Source organism: Mobula hypostoma, chromosome 31, assembly GCF_963921235.1.
Source record: "Mobula hypostoma chromosome 31, sMobHyp1.1, whole genome shotgun sequence".
NCBI lineage: Eukaryota > Metazoa > Chordata > Chondrichthyes > Myliobatiformes > Myliobatidae > Mobula > Mobula hypostoma.
In genome coordinates, this window is record NC_086127.1 from 7,800,241 (window position 1) to 7,816,650 (window position 16,410).

Below are 16,410 nucleotides of genomic sequence, written 5' to 3' on the forward strand. Positions count from 1 at the left end.
ACTGCTGATATTTCCATTTTTGAATGCTTTACAATTTTTTCATGCTTTATAATTTTCCCCATTTTTTCGGCTCCACTGTGGGGGAAAAAAGAACATGTGATTCACAAATAAAAATTCTCAGTTAAATTGATCAAAATCCATGGCAATACAGTGGCAACACTCATTTATGTGAACAAGGTGTTGGGGGTTGAATACTTTTACAAGGCACTGTAGAAACACAGACAGATACATAAATAAATAATACTGAGAACATGAGATGTAGAGTCCTTGAAAGTGAGTCCATAGGTTGTGGAATCAGTTTAGGATTGAGGGGAGTGAAGTTATCCTCACTGGACCAGCAGCCTGATGGTTGAAGTGTAATAATAGTTCCTGAACCTGGTGGTGTGAGACCCAAGGCTCCTGTACCTCCTGCCCAATGGAAGCAGTGAGAAGAGAGCATGGTCTGGATGGTGGGGGTCACTGATGATGGATGCTGCTTTCTCGTGTCAACACTCCTTGTAGATGTGCTCAATGGTGGGGAGAGCTTTTCCTGTGATGGACTGGGCTGTACCCACCACTTTTAACAGGCTTCTCCGTTCTTGTGTACTGTTGTGGGACTGGGACAAATCAATCTTAAGGGGCTGAGGGACATTTTCTGCCCCTAGTGTGTTGTCCTCCTGCATAATGAGATGGCGGGGCCTTAGGAGGTAACTCTGGAGCAGGGTGTCCTGTTGTCATTCCACACACTGATCAGTAGGTTAAATCCCCACAGTTCCTGGGAATGTGGAGCCAATATTGTGGGATTAGCACAGGATCAGTTTCAATGATGTTTGATGATCAGCATTTACCCAGTGGGCCAAAGGGCCTGTTTCTGTGTTGTGTGACTGTAACTCTCTCTCCCTTCCTCTCTCACCTCTGCTGTCTTCCACTTTCTCGCTCTCCCAATCCCCCTCCTCTCGAACACCTCAATGCATTGTTTTTGACCTGTGTCGTTTCAGCAAATGTTACCTGTGTCTATGATGTGAAAACCCCTCTGTTCTCAATCTGTTTGCTTTCAGTAACAAACAGGAGAACAGAACAGGGCAGAATTAACCAGAGGGATGTTCCTCTTGGAACTGTAATGGCCTCAGAAGCAAGAGTGAATAATTTGTAATGTTTTGCAGAGAAACAGAATATTCAGCCCCACAAACTACAAGACATCTCTCTGACCCTCTCTCACCACCCCCCCCCCACCTTTCTGTCTCACTCTCCCTGTATCAACTCACCACCCTATTCCAGGAACAACTCTCAGTTCTGTCGGTGTGTGAATTTGCATCTGTGGCTTTCAACACGTGATACCTGCGTGAGTGAAATGAACAGTCTATTGTTCTCAATCTGTGTGTTTTCTGTTGCCTATGATTTTGCCTTTTGCCTCCATTTACAATTTTCTTTCCTCCAAAACCAGTGCAGAATCTGGTGATTGTTGAAAGATCACAACTAATGCCCCCACAATAATTTCAGCGACCTTTCAGAACTCTGGGGGGTAGTACATCTGGTCCAGGTAACTTATCTACTTTAAAACCTTTCAGCTGCACAATCACCTTCTCCTTAGTAGACCATAAGACAAAGGAGCAGAAGTAGTCCATTTGGCCCATCGAGTCTGCTCCGCCATTTTATCATGAGCTGATCCATTCTCCTATTTAGTCCCACAACCCGCCTTCTCACCATAATCTTTGATGCTCTGGCTACTCAGATACCTATCAATCTCTGCCTTAAATACACCCAATGACTTGGCCTCCACTGCTGCCCGTGGCAACAAATTCCATAGATTCACCACCCTCTGACTAAAAGAATTTCTTCGCATTTCTGTTCTGAAAGGGCGCCCTTCAATCCTTAAGTCATGCCCTCTCGTACTAGACTCCCCCATCATGGGGAAACAACTTTGCCACATCCACTCTGTCCATGCCTTTTAACATTCGAAATGTTTCTATGAGGTCTCCTCTCATTCTTCTAAACTCCAAGGAATACAGTCCAGGAGCGGACAAACGTTCCTCATATGTTAACCCTCTCATTCCCGGAATCATTCTAGTGAATCTTCTCTGTACCCTCTCCAACGTCAGCACATCCTTTCTTAAATAAGGAGACCAAAACTGCCCACAGTACTCCAAGTGAGGTTTCACCAGCGCCTTATAGAGCCTCAACATCACATCCCTGCTCCTATACTCTATTCCTCTAGAATTGAATGCCAACATTGCATTCGCCTTCTTCACTACTGACTCAACCTGGAGGTTAACTTTAAGGGTATCCTGTACGAGGACTCCCAAGTCCCGTTGCATCTCAGAACTTTGAATTCTTTCCCCATTTAAATAATAGTCTGCCCATTTATTTTTTCTTCCAAAGTGCATAACCATACACTTTCCAACATTGTACATCATTTGCCCATTCTTCCAATCTATCCAAGTCTCTCTGCAGACTCTCCGTTGCCTCAGCACTACCACCTATCTTCGTATCATCAGCAAACTTAGCCACAAAGCCATCTTTTCCATAATCCAAATCGTTGATTTACAATGTAAAAAGAAGCGGCCCCAACACGGACCCCTGTGGAACACCACTGGTAACCGGCAGCCAACCAGAATAGGATCCCTTTATTCTCCCACTCTGTTTCCTGCCAATCAGCCAACGCTCTATCCACGTATGTAACTTTCCCATAATTCCATGGGCTCTTATCTTGTTAAGTAGCCTCATGTGTGGCACCTTGTCAAAGGCCTTCTGAAAATCCAAACATACATCATCCACTGCATCTCCCTTGTCTAGCCTACTGGTAATTTCCTCAAAAAATTGTAATAGGTTTGTCAGGCAGGATTTTCCTTTAAGGAATCCATGCTGAGTTCTGCCTATCTTGTCATATGCCTCCAGGTACTCTGTAACCTCATCCTTGACAATCGACTCCAACAACTTCCCAACCACCGATGTCAAGCTAACAGGTCTATAATTTCCTTTTTGCTTCCTTGCCCCCTTCTTAAATAGTGGAGTGACATTTGCAATCTTCCAGTCTTCCGGAACCATGCCAGAATCTATTGACTTTTGAAAGATCATCGCTGATGCCTCCGCAATCTCCACAGCTATTTCCTTCAGAACACGAGGGTGCATTCCATCTGGTCCAGGAGATTTATCTACCTTTAGCCTATTCAGCTTCCTGAGTACTTTCTCTGTCGTAATTGTGACTGCGTACACTTCTCTTCCCTGCCACCCTCGAGTGTCTGGTATACTGCTGATGTCTTCCTCAGTGAAGACTGATGCAAAATACTCATTCAGTTCCTCCGCCATCTCCTTATCTCCCATTACAATTTCTCCAGCATCATTTTCTATCGGTCCTATATCTACTCTCACCTGTCTTTTACTCTTTATATACTTGAAAAAGCTTTTAGTATCCTCTTTGATATTATTTGCTAGCTTCCTTTCATAGCTAATCTTTTCTCTCTTAATGACCTTCTTGGTTTCCTTTTGTAAGGTTTTAAAAACTTCCCAATCCTCTGTCTTCCCACTAATTTTTGCTTCCTTGTATGCCCTCTCTTTTGCTTTAACTTTGGCTTTGACTTCTCTTGTGAACCACGGTTGCATCCTTTTTCCACTCGAAAATTTCTTCTTTTTTGGAATATACCTGTCTTGCACATTCCTCATTTCTCACATAAACTCCAGCCACTGCTGCTCTGCTGTCTTTCCCGCCAGTATCCCTTTCCAGTCAACTTTGGCCGGTTCCTCTCTCATGCCACTGTAATTTCCTTTACTCCACTGAAATACTGACACATCAGATTTCGGCTTCTCTTTTTCTAATTTCGCAGTGAACTCAATCATGTTATGATCACTGCCTCCTAAGGGTCCCTTCACCTCAACCTCTCTAATCACCTCCAGTTCATTACACAATACCCAATCCAGTACAGCCGATCCCCTAGTGGGTTCAACAACAAGTTGTTCTAAAAAGCCATCTCGCAGACATTCTACAAATTCTCTCTCTTGAGATCCAGTACTGACCTGATTTTCCCAATCTACTCGCATGTTAAAATCCCCCACAATTATAACACCGCCCTTCTGACAAGCCTTTTCTATTTCCAGTTGTAATTTGTCGTCCACATCCCTGCAGCTGTTTGGAGGCCTATAAATAACTGCCATCAGGGTCCTTTTACCCCTGCTATTTCTTAGCTCAACCCATAAAGATTCTGCACCTTCCGATCCTATATCACCTCTTTCTAATGATTTAATATCATTTCTTACCAATAAAGCCATGCCTCCCCCTCTGCCTACCTTCCTATCCTTCTGATATACCGTGTATCCTTGGCAACCACACTCACTTCTGCCCCAACACTCAAATTTCTGTAACACTGATTGTGCCTTCCACAGTGATGACAAACATGAAATAATTATTAAGTTTGTCCACCCATCTTTATTCCTTTTTAAGACATTTCCGGCACCAATTTTCCACTCTTGCTTCTAGTTTACTCTTCATATATCTGAAAAAGCTTTTGGTTTCTTCTTTTATATTGTTGCCAAATTAACCTTGAGATCTCATCTTTTCTCTTTCTTGTTTTTTTAATGCCTTCACTTGGTTTTTAACATCACCCAGCTTCTCTCTAATTATTGCTTTACTGTATGCCCTCGCTTTTGATTTTATCCTGTCTTTGACTTTCCTTTACAGCCACAGTTGCTCCACCCTCCCTTTACAATATTTCTTTGGTATTTATCTATCCTGCACCTTCTGAATTACTCCCAGAAATTCCAGCCATTGTTGCTCTGCCAACATCCCTGCTAATATAACCCTTCCAATCAACTTTGGCCAGCTCCTCTCTCATGCCTCTGTAGTTCCCTTCACTCCACTGCAGTACGGATACATCTGATTTTAGCTTCTCCCTCTCAAACTGCAGGGTGAATTATATCACGTTATGATAACTGCCTCACGACACAACACTTAATCCAGAATTCACTCTTTCCTGGTGAGCTCAACCACAAGCTGCTTTAAAAAGCCATCTCAAAGGCATTCTACAAATTCCTTCTTTTGGGATCCAGCACCAATCTGATTTTCCCAATCTATCTTCAAGTTGAAACGCCCATGGTGATCATTACATTGCCCTTTTTACATGCCCTTTTAAACTCCTGTTGTAACTTGTAGCCCACATCCTAGTTACTGTTCCGAGGCTGGCATATAATTCCCTTCAGGGTCTTTGTACCCTTGCAGCTTCTTACCTTTACCCACAAGGATTCTACATCTTCCTAATCCTCTGCCATCTCGCTCTCAGAATTCAATTCCCTCCCCACTCCCTCTGCTTACCCTCCTGTCCATTCGATACAACATGTATCCTTGCAAGATAAGCTCTCAACCGATCATCTTTCAACCATGACTCAGTGATGCCCATGACGTCATACCTCCCAATGTCTGCGTTACAAGATTGTCGACATTATTCGTTCAGTGTGAGCATTCAAAGATAATACTTTCAGTAATGAATTCAGTTTTAACTCCATGTTACCATCAGTTAAACTTATATCCCTTTCTAAGCTTTTGGTCTTTTTATTTATTCTGGAGACTTTTGTAATCTCTCCTGCCCACTCCTTCCCTTTTACTTTATCCCCACTCTTCTAATGCTGAAATGTTGAACCCAATATTTAGTTTGAAGACAAACTTCACCCAATCCCACTGACTGCAATTTTGACTGGTCATCTGCCTAAATTCCACCACCATGTTGGTCTTGGTATCAGAGGTGAGAATACACTAGACCTGGTGTATACTAACATACCAGAAGCATATAAAGCTGTTCCCCTGCCCCACATTGGGCTCTCACATCACTTGTCTGTTATGCTAATTCCAGTGTACAAACTACTGATCAAACTGGCCAAACCAGTTCTGAGGGAGCAATCTCAGCATTGCAGGACTGCTTCGGAACACAAACTGGAGAATGTTCAGAAAGGCTGCCACCTATGCCAACCACGTAACATCGAGGAATATGTGGGTTCTGTGACTGCTGCACAGAGAAGTGTACTGAGAATGTTACCATCACAAAACACATCTGTGTGGGGACAAGTCCGAAGCCATGGCTCACTGCAGAGGGCCATGCACGGCTGAGGGATCGTGATGTTGTCTTTAGATCGAGGGGATGTGACAGCTCTCAGAGAAGCAAGAACTGTGCTTTCCCACTCCATCAGGAAGGTGAAATGGGAGCATTCTCAGAGAATTTTCAGTCATTTGTGCGTTACCAGAGAAACAGGCGCATGTAGCAGGAAACGCACATAAAAGTTGCTGGTGAACGCAGCAGGCCAGGCAGCATCTCTAGGAAGAGGTACAGTTGAAGTTTCGGACAGAGACCCTTCAGTCAGTACTAACTGAAAGAAGAGCTAGTAAGAGATTTGAAAGTGGGAGGGGGAGGGGGAGATCCGAAATGATAGGAGAAGACAGGAGGGGGAGGGATGGAGCCAAGAGCTGGAGTTGATTGGCAAAAGGGATATGAGAGGATCATGGTACAGGAGGTCTAGGGAGAAAGAAAAAACTGTATCCACCAGTTTTAACAGGCTTCTCTGTTCTTGTGTACCAGTGTGGGACTGGAATAAATCAATCTTGAGGGGCCAGGACATCTTCTGCTCCTGGTGTGTTGTTTTCTTGCATAATGAGTTGGAGGGGCCTCAGGAGCGAACTCTAGAGCAGGGAGTCCTGGTTTCATTCCACACGCTGATCAGTTGATCAACTGGGCACAGAGAACTGCCTCCAGGGGAATGTGGAGACAATAACGTGGGATTCACGTGGGACCAGTGTCAATGGTGTTTGATGGTCACCACGTACCCAGTGGGCCAAAGGGCCTGTTTCTCTGTTATGTGACTCTGTGACTCTCTCTCCCTTCCTCTCTCACCTCTGTCTATCACTTTCTCGCTCTCCCCATTCCGCCCAACACCTCACATTGTGTCAATGCTTCCTGTTTCAAACTGTGAACTTCAGAATCAGAATCAGGTTTAATATCACCGGCAGATGTTGTGAAATGGGTTGACTTTAGGGCAGAAGTACAATGAAATACAGGATAAATAGATACAAGGGAGGGAAAAAAACTGACAGTAATTATATAGATATTTATTAAATGATTAAGGTAAAATCAGTAATGCAAAAAATACAGAAACTAAAAAGCAGTGAGTTACTGTTCATGGGTTCACTGTCCGTTTAGGAATCATTATCATTTCGGGGAAGCAGGTGTTCCTGAATCACTGAGTGAGTGTCTTCAGGCTTCTGTATCTCCTTCCCAACAGTAACAATGAGAAGAGGACACGTCCTGGGCGGTGAGGATCCACAATGATGGACGCTGCCTTCCTAAGGCACTGCTCCAAGAAGATGTCTTGGAGACTACGGAGACTAGAACCCATGATGGAGCTGACTAATTTTATCAGTTTCTGCAACATAGCTTGATCTTGTACAATGGCCCCTTTCCACCCCAATACCAGATGGTGAGTCAGAATGCTCTCCATGGTACATTTATAGAAGTTTGAGTGTTACAGGTGACAAACCAAATCTCCTCAACTTTCACCAAATGTGACCAGTGTCTATGATGTTAAAACCCTTCTGCTCTCAGTCTGTTTGCATCCAGTGGCGAACAGGACAGAATTAACCAGAAGGATGTTCCTGTTGGAACTGTAATGGCCACAGAAGCAGAGTGAGTAATTTGTAATGTTTTACAGAGAAACTGAATATTCAGCCCCACAAACTACATGGCATCTCTCTGACCCTCTCACACTCCCCTCCCCCCCTTTCTGTCTCACTCCCTGTATCAACTCACCACCCTACTCCAGGAACTCCTCTCAGTTCTGTCGGTGAGTGAACTTGCATCTGTGGCTTTCAACACGTGATACCTGCGTGAGTGAAATGAACAGTCCTTTGTTCACAATCTGTGTGTTTTTTGTTACCTATCATTTCCTGTTGTTTGCCTCCCACCCTTCTTAACGAGTGGAGTGACAATTACAATTTTCCATTCCTCCAAAACCATCCCAGAATCTAGTGATTTGAAAGATCATTACAATCCCCCACAATCATTTCAGGCACCTCTTTCAGGACCCTGGGATGTAGTCCATCTGATCCAACTGACGTATCTACATTCAGACCTTTCAGCTACCCAAGCACCTTCTCCTTAGCAATAGCAACTACACTCACTGCTACCCCCTGACACTCGAGTTTCTGGCATACTGATGGTGTCTTTCACAGTGAAGACAAATACAAAATACTTATTCAGTTTGTCCTCCTTTCTTAATTCCGCATTATGACCTCTCCAGTGTCACTTTCCACTCTTGTCTCTATTTTACTTTTTGCATACCTGAAAAGGCTTTTGCTTTCTTCTTTTATATTACTGGCTAATTAACCTTCACATTTCATCTTTTCTTGTTATTACTTTTTGATTGCCTTCACTAAGTTTTTAAAATCCTCCAGCTTCCCACGAATTATTGCTTTATTGTTCTCCTCTCTTTTGATTTTATGCTGTCTTTGACTTCCTTTTACAGTCACAGTTGCCTCATCCTCCCTTTACAATGTTTCTTCATCTTTGTATTTATCTATCCTGTACCTTCCAAATTAATCCCAGAAACTCCAGCTCCTGTCTCTGTATTTCCCTTTCCTCCACTGTAATACAGATACATCTGATTTTAGCTTCTCCCTCTCAAACTGCAGGGTGAATTCCATCATATTATGATCACTGCATCATTACACAATACCAGATCCAGATGTCTTTTCCCTGGTGTGCTCAAACATGAACTGCTTTAAAAACCCGTCTCATAGGCATTCTACAAATTCCTTCTTTTGAGATCAAGCACCAACATGATTTTCCCAATCTACCTGCAGATTGAAATCCCACATGCTATCATTACATTGCCCTTTAAATTCCCTTTCTACCTCCTGGTGTAATTTGTCGTCCACATCTTAGTTACTATTGCTAGGACTGTATAAATTGAATTGAATTGACTTTTTTTCTTACATCCTTACATTTTTACATGAGGAGTAAAAATCTTTACATTACATCTCTGTCTAAACGTGCAATGTGCAATTTATAGTAGTTTATAATAAATATTATGTGCAACAACATAGTCAATATAACATAGAAATACAGTTATGTCAGCATGAATTGAGCAGTCTGATGGCCTGGTGTCTCAGTATCTTTTGGTCCTGGCTTTTATGCTGTGGTACCGTTTCCCGGATGGTAGCAGCTGGAACAGTTTGTGGTTGGTGTGACTCAGGTCCCCAATGATCCTTCAGGCCCTTATTACAGATCTGTCTTTGTAAATTTCCTGAATAGTGGGAAGATCACATCTACAGACGCACTGGGCTGTCTGCTCCACTCTCTCCCATACCAGGCAGTGATGCAGCCAGTCAGGATGCTCTCAATTGTGCCCCTGTAGAAAGTTCTTTGGGTTTGGAGGCCCAGACCAAACTTCTTCAACGTTCTGAGGTGAAAGAGGCACTGTTGTGCCTTTTTCACCACACAGCTGGTATGTACAGACCATGTGAGATCCTCGGTGATGTTTATGCCAAGGAATTTAAAGTTGTCACCCTCTGAACCCCAGATCCATTGATGCCAATAGGGGCTAGCCTGTCTCCATTCCCCCTGTAGTCCACAACCAGCTCCTTTGTCTTTTGCAACACTGAGGGAGAGGATGTTTTCTTGGCACCACTGTGTCAGTGTGATACAACTCTCATCAGGGTCCTCTTACCCTTGCAGTTTCTTAATTTTACCTACAAGGATGCTACATTTTCTCAGTCGTATACCAACTCCCTCTCAGAATTCAATTCCCACCCCAAACTTCTGCTTACCCTCCTGTCCATTTGATACAATGCATATTCTTGCATGTTAAACTCCCAACTATGATTTTCTTTCAACCACAACTCAGTGATACCCACGACGTTATACCTGAGCATTAAAAGATAACACTTTCAGTGCCGTGTTCACCACCCTTTTCAATTTTACCCCCATGTTACCAGAAGTTAAACTGATATCCCTTTCTGGAGACTTCTGTCACCTCTCCTGCATTCTCCTTCCCTTTTACTTCATCCTCACTCTTCCAAACTGTTGAAATGTTTGTCATGTGTGACGCCAAGCAGAGCTACCGGACAGATGATGCTAATGAGAGAGATAACGGAAGACAATGGAGAAACATTCAAAATACTAATAAGAGAGAAGAGAGAGATTAACGAGAAAGAAACACAATTCAGATATTGACAGACCGTTTGCTTTGAACCTGAACTGTTTGAAGTTTGATGGACAGATGATACCCCAGCAGGGGGATAAAAAGAGCAGGTTTGCTAAGGCACAACATGCCACGAGACCCTGGAAAGAGCAGTGTGCCCCCACATGTTCGTGGGAGTTTGGAGGCCTGGTTCGTGGGAATTGGTCAGTGGCTCACAGGGTGTAAAGGTACGATCAGTAGGAAACTGGGGTGTGTGTCCGCCCTTGCCTGGGTGCCGGGGTTCACTGCGGAAGAACGATAGTATCCGGAACGGAGGGGTCATAGTCAGTGACCACAGCGGGATCAGAAGACATCAAAAGGTCTGCCCGAAACCAACTGCATCTCTCCCTCTCTCTCTCTCTCCCCCCATCTCCCCAACGGTACAACAACAGCAATTACTACGAACTGCATTAAACTGAACTAAACTCTGCCTCACTTAAGACTGATCATTTTACCCCTAGACTGCGATAGAGCTTGGTTGATTCCAATTACCCTATTTCTGAGTATATGTGTGTATTATCATTGTTAACCTGTTACATTTATATCTTAGCGATTAGTGTACTGTATTACTTATTTCTTTAATAAAACTTTATTAGTTCCTAATAATCAGACCCCAACCAGCGTTCCATTTCTTCAAACTTCACCCTAACCCACTGATTGCAATCTGGGCCTGTTATCTGCCTAAATTCCACCAATATGTTGGTTTTGGGACCAGAGGTAAAAATACACTAGACCTGCTTTATACTAACATACCAGGAACATATTAAAGCCGTTCCCCAGCCCCACGTTCAATTGACTGCTTCTCTTCCTGCTTCTCCCTATGGATTCTACGCTCCACCCTTTCCACCATGAGGAGATACCTGTGGCCCTGACCGAGTCGCTGCCACAGCTCCAGGATTCTCTCTCCTCTGCATGCAATGGGCCTCTCCAACACTTGAGCCTCAGCTCGATCCACACTTTCAATCACTGGTTCTTTGCCTTCCTCATGTCCAGTAAGGATCGGACAATGGCCTACCTGCAAGCTGCAGAACCCACCATCTCTAACGCCCAAGACCACAGTTCCTGCTACCGCCCGCTTGGAACTTGATACCATTGGATGCCCCCAGATTACGAATCTCTCTGAATCCATCCCCAGCCCCGAAGGCTTTGGACATCTCCGTACCAATGACACTAATATCACCAACTCCAGCTCCAATGATCCCGAGAGGATTCAGAACCCAGTTTCCACTGTCGTCAATGCTGGTTCCAATGATCCTGGACACCTTCAAACTGCTAATTGCACAACCTCTAACTCCGATTCCAGCCTGGACATTGACAACAGCACCTCCAGGCTGAGACTTCACACATTGCTGGCACTGGAACCCCTGTCTCCCCTTCCCCCACCACCACTCTGCAATCCCAGGTCTCTCAGGCCCCACCGTCAGCTCTTGGGTCCATGGAGCCTCCATCTTCCTCCAACCCCACCTTCCCTGGACACTCCAACCCTCCTCTCTCCTCAGACACTACCAACCATCTTCCCCCTCTGATCCCAGCTCTCATCCGTGCCAGATCTTCACAATTCCCTTCGGCCTTCCCCTCTCTGAGGCAGAACATTCTGTCCTCAGTAAGGGCCTCAATTTTGTCCCCCTGTGCCCACAACTCCATGAGTTTCACACCCACTATAACATTAAGTTTTTCTTCTGTCACCCCACTGAACTTATATCTGCATACCTCGTCTCTGTTTTATTCCCCCTGGTTCAGTCCCTTCCTACCTACATCTGTCACACTTCACGCGCTCTCGATCTTTTCAATGTCTTTAAGCTCCCTGGTCCCGATCATCTCATTTTCACTATGGATGTCCAAACCAATATACTTCCATTCCTCATCAGGTGGGCATTAAAGCTTCATAGTTCCTTCTGAACAACAGAGTCAACCAGTTCCCCTCTACCACCACTCTCCTCCATCTGGTGGAACTGGTCCTCATACTCAATAATTTCTCCTTCAGTTCCTCCCACTACCTTCAAACCAAAAGTGTAGCCATGGGCACTCACATGGATCCCAGCTGTGCCTCCCTTTTTGTTGGCAACATTTAACATTCCTGTTCAAAGCATACATCGGTATTGCTCCCCAGCTCTTCCTACCCAACATCGACAACTGCATTGGTGCTGATTCCTGCACCCGTGCTGAGCTCGTCAACTCCATCAACTTTGCTTCCAATTTCCACCCTGTCATCAAATTTACCTGGTCCATTTCTGACACCTCCCTCCCCTTTCTCAATCTCTCTGTTTCCATCTCTGGAGACAGTTTACCTACTGATATCTTTCATAAACCCACTGACTGTCACAGCTACCTGGATTATACCTCATTCCACCCTGTCACTTGTAAAAATGCCATCACCCTTCATTCCAGAACTACTGAGATGTCTTCCTCCTGCAAAAGAAAAGGGTTTCCCTTCCTCCTCCATCAATGCTGCCCTCACCTGCATCTCTTCCATTTCGCACACATCTGCCCTCACCCCATCCGCCGGCCGCCACACCAGGGATAGAGTTTCTTTTTTCCTCACCTACCACCCACCTGCTTTTGTATACAGCACATAATTCTACATAACTTCTGCCAGTTCCAACGTGACCCCACCACCAAGTAAATCATTCACCGCCCCCCTCCCGCCAACCCACCCCCCCACTTTCCACAGGGATCGCTCCCGACACAACTCCCTGTCCACTTGTCCCTCTCCACTGATCTCCTCCTGGCACTTACCCTTGCAAGCGGAACAAGTGTCATAACTTCCCCTACACCTCCACCCTCACTACCATTCAGGGCCCCAAACAGTCCTTCCAGATGAGCTGACATTTCACCTCTGGGTCTGTTGGGGCCATCCACTGTATCAGGTGCTCCTGGTGTGGTCTCCTGTATATCAGAGACCCAGTGAAAATTGGGAGACTGCTTCGCCACACTCAGGTTGGAGGAGCAACATCTGTCTGGGCAGCATCCAACCATTTGGCATGAAAATCAATGGCTCGAGCTTCTGGTAATCGCCCCCACCCCCCTTCACTATTCCCCATTCCCTTTTCCCTCTTTCACCTTATCTCCTTACCTGCCCATCACTGCCTCAGGTGCTCCTACCCCTTCCCTTTCTCCCATGGTCTTCTACCCTCTATCAGATTCCCCCTTCTCCAACCCTTATCTCTTTCATCAAACTTCCCAGTTCTTTACTTCACCTCCTCCCCCTCTCCCGGTTTCACCGATCACCCACCACCTTGTACTTCTTCCTCCACTCCCCCCACCTTTTGAATCAGACTTCTCTTCTTTCTTTTCAGTCCTGATGAAGGGTCTCAGCCTGAAACGACAACTGTTTACTCTTTTCCACAGATGCTGCCTGACCTACTGAATTCCTCCAGCATTTTGTGTGTGTTGCTTTGGATTTCCAGCATCTGCAGATTGTCTCATGTCTGTGAGACTTCTCCTGCTCCTATTTCTATGTTCTGACATTATTCATTGTACAAGATGTTGGTGAGGCCAGATTTGAAATACTATGTTCAGGTTTAGTCACACTGCTACAGGAACAATATCATGAAGTTGGACGGAGTACAGAGGAGATTTACCAGGATGTTGCCAGGACTCCTGGGACTGAGTTATGGACAGAGGTTGAGCAGGTTGGTACTTCTTATTTTGTCCCCATTGGAGTGTAGGAGAATGAGTGGTCATCTTATAGAGGTGTAGACAATCATGAGGGACATACACTCAGTGGTGGAGGGGTCTTGGGAGGTAATTCTGGAGCAGAGGGTCAAGGTGGACAGTGCTGTAGAAATTAATTCAGGCTAATGGGGCAGGGATGGGACAGCAGTGATATCTCAGTTGGGAGTAAGACCAGAGAAAATGTTCACCCTCCCAGTCTCAGCTCCGTCTCTCACCTCAGCCTGGTTTCCATCTGTTGTTCAATGTTCCCCTGTGGTTCCTCACCAGACGTTGCCTCTGTCTCTGACACGGAGAGTCCATCGCTCTCAGTCTGACACCTTCCTGTAACAGACCCGTCATCAGTGGAATCTGACCATTGGGACTCTGCCCACCTCACACCCTCAGATTTGTCCCTCACCCTCAGGAGCTCCCTCTCAACAAAATGTAGCTCACCCAAGGGAGCTCCGTCACACCAGACCGTACCAGTACCTCAGAAGCCCCCTCAAGACTGTCACTCAAACCCCGACATCTCTCACCCTAGGGATATCCCTCATGTCAGATGGTCCCTCTATCTCAGGAGCTCCCTCAGGTCCATTGCTCACCCAAGGGAGCTCCTGCACCTCAATCTATCCCATTCCCTCAATCTTTACCTCACCCGAAGGACTTCCACCACTTCAGTCTATCTGTCTACCTCAGGAGAACCTTCAGTCCATCACTCGAGCTCCTTCAGCTGAGACGTTCCCTTGGCCTCCTGAGTTCCCTCAGTCCATCCCTCACCATGGAGTGTTCCCTCACCTCAGACCCATCTCTAACTCAGGAGCTACTCAGAACATCACTCATCCTAAAGAGCTCCCACCTCAGCTTCAGACCCTCCCTCACCAAGACCCTCCTCACCCTCAGACCCTCCCTCACCGAGACACTCCTCACCCTCAGACCCCCCTCACCGAGACCCTCCTCAACCCCAGACCCTCCCTCCCCGAAACCCTCCTCAGCCTCAAACCCTCCCTCGCCGAGACCCTCCTCACCCTCGGACCCTCCCTCGCCGAGACCCTCCTCACCCTCGGACCCTCCCTCGCCGAGACCCTCCTCGCCCTCGGACCCTCCCTCGCCGAGACCCTCCTCGCCCTCCGACCCTCCCTCGCCGAGACCCTCCTCGCCCTCGGACCCTCCCTCGCCGAGACCCTCCTCGCCCTCGGACCCTCCCTCGCCGAGACCCTCCTCGCCCTCGGACCCTCCCTCGCCGAGACCCTCCTCGCCCTCGGACCCTCCCTCGCCGAGACCCTCCTCGCCCTCGGACCCTCCCTAGCCGAGACCCTCCTCGCCCTCGGACCCTCCCTCGCCGAGACCCTCCTCACCCTCGGACCCTCCCTCGCCGAGACCCTCCTCGCCCTCGGACCCTCCCTCGCTGAGACCCTCCTCACCCTCGGACCCTCCCTCGCCGAGACCCTCCTCACCCTCGGACCCTCCCTCGCCGAGACCCTCCTCACCCTCGGACCCTCCCTCGCCGAGACCCTCCTCACCCTCAAACCTTCCCTCGCCGAGACCCTCTTCACCCTCAGACCCTCCCTCGCCGAGACCCTCCTCACCCTCGGACCCTCCCTCGCCGAGACCCTCCTCACCCTCAAACCTTCCCTCGCCGAGACCCTCTTCACCCTCAGACCCTCCCTCGCCGAGACCCTCCTCACCCTCGGACCGTCCCTCACCGAGACACTCCTCACCCTCGGACCGTCCCTCACCGAGACCCTCCTCACCCTCGGACCCTCCCTCGCCGAGACCCTCCTCACCCTCGGACCCTCCCTCGCCGAGACCCTCCTCACCCTCGGACCCTCCCTCGCCGAGACCCTCTTCACCCTCGGACCCTCCCTCGCCGAGACCCTCCTCACCCTCGGACCCTCCCTCGCCGAGACCCTCCTCACCCTCGGACCCTCCCTCGCCGAGACCCTCCTCACCCTCGGACCCTCCCTTGCCGAGACCCTCCTCACCGAGACCCTCCTCACCCTCAAACCTTCCCTCGCCGAGACCCTCTTCACCCTCAGACCTTCCCTCACCGAGACACTCCTCACCCTCGGACCCTCCCTCGCCGAGACCCTCGTCACCCTCAGACCCTCCCTCGCCGAGACCCTCCTCACCCTCAGACCCTCCCTCGCCGAGACCATCCTCACCCTCAGACCCTCCCTCGCCGAGACCCTCCTCACCCTCAGACCCTCCAAACAGACACTTCGACACCCTCAGACTGAGCTCGAGCCTCGGCCAGATTAACCGACCAATGACGGAGGAGGAAGGCGGGACTATCAGGATTGGCGGACTGACCGACCAATAAAGAAACGAGGAAGGTGGGGCTCGCGCGCCGGGCAAACGAATCGACCAGAGGCGGAGGGAGGAGCTCGCGAGCCGAAGGTGTCACCTGAACAAGACGGAGCTCGGGGTGGGCGGGGTTACCTGAGCAGTGACGCAGGCGAGTGCGCGCGGCGAGCAGGCGAATTGACCAATGACAGGACGGAAGGTGCAGCTCGCGCGGCGGGGAGATGAATTGACCTGTGACCTTAGCCCGGTGTCCGACACCGA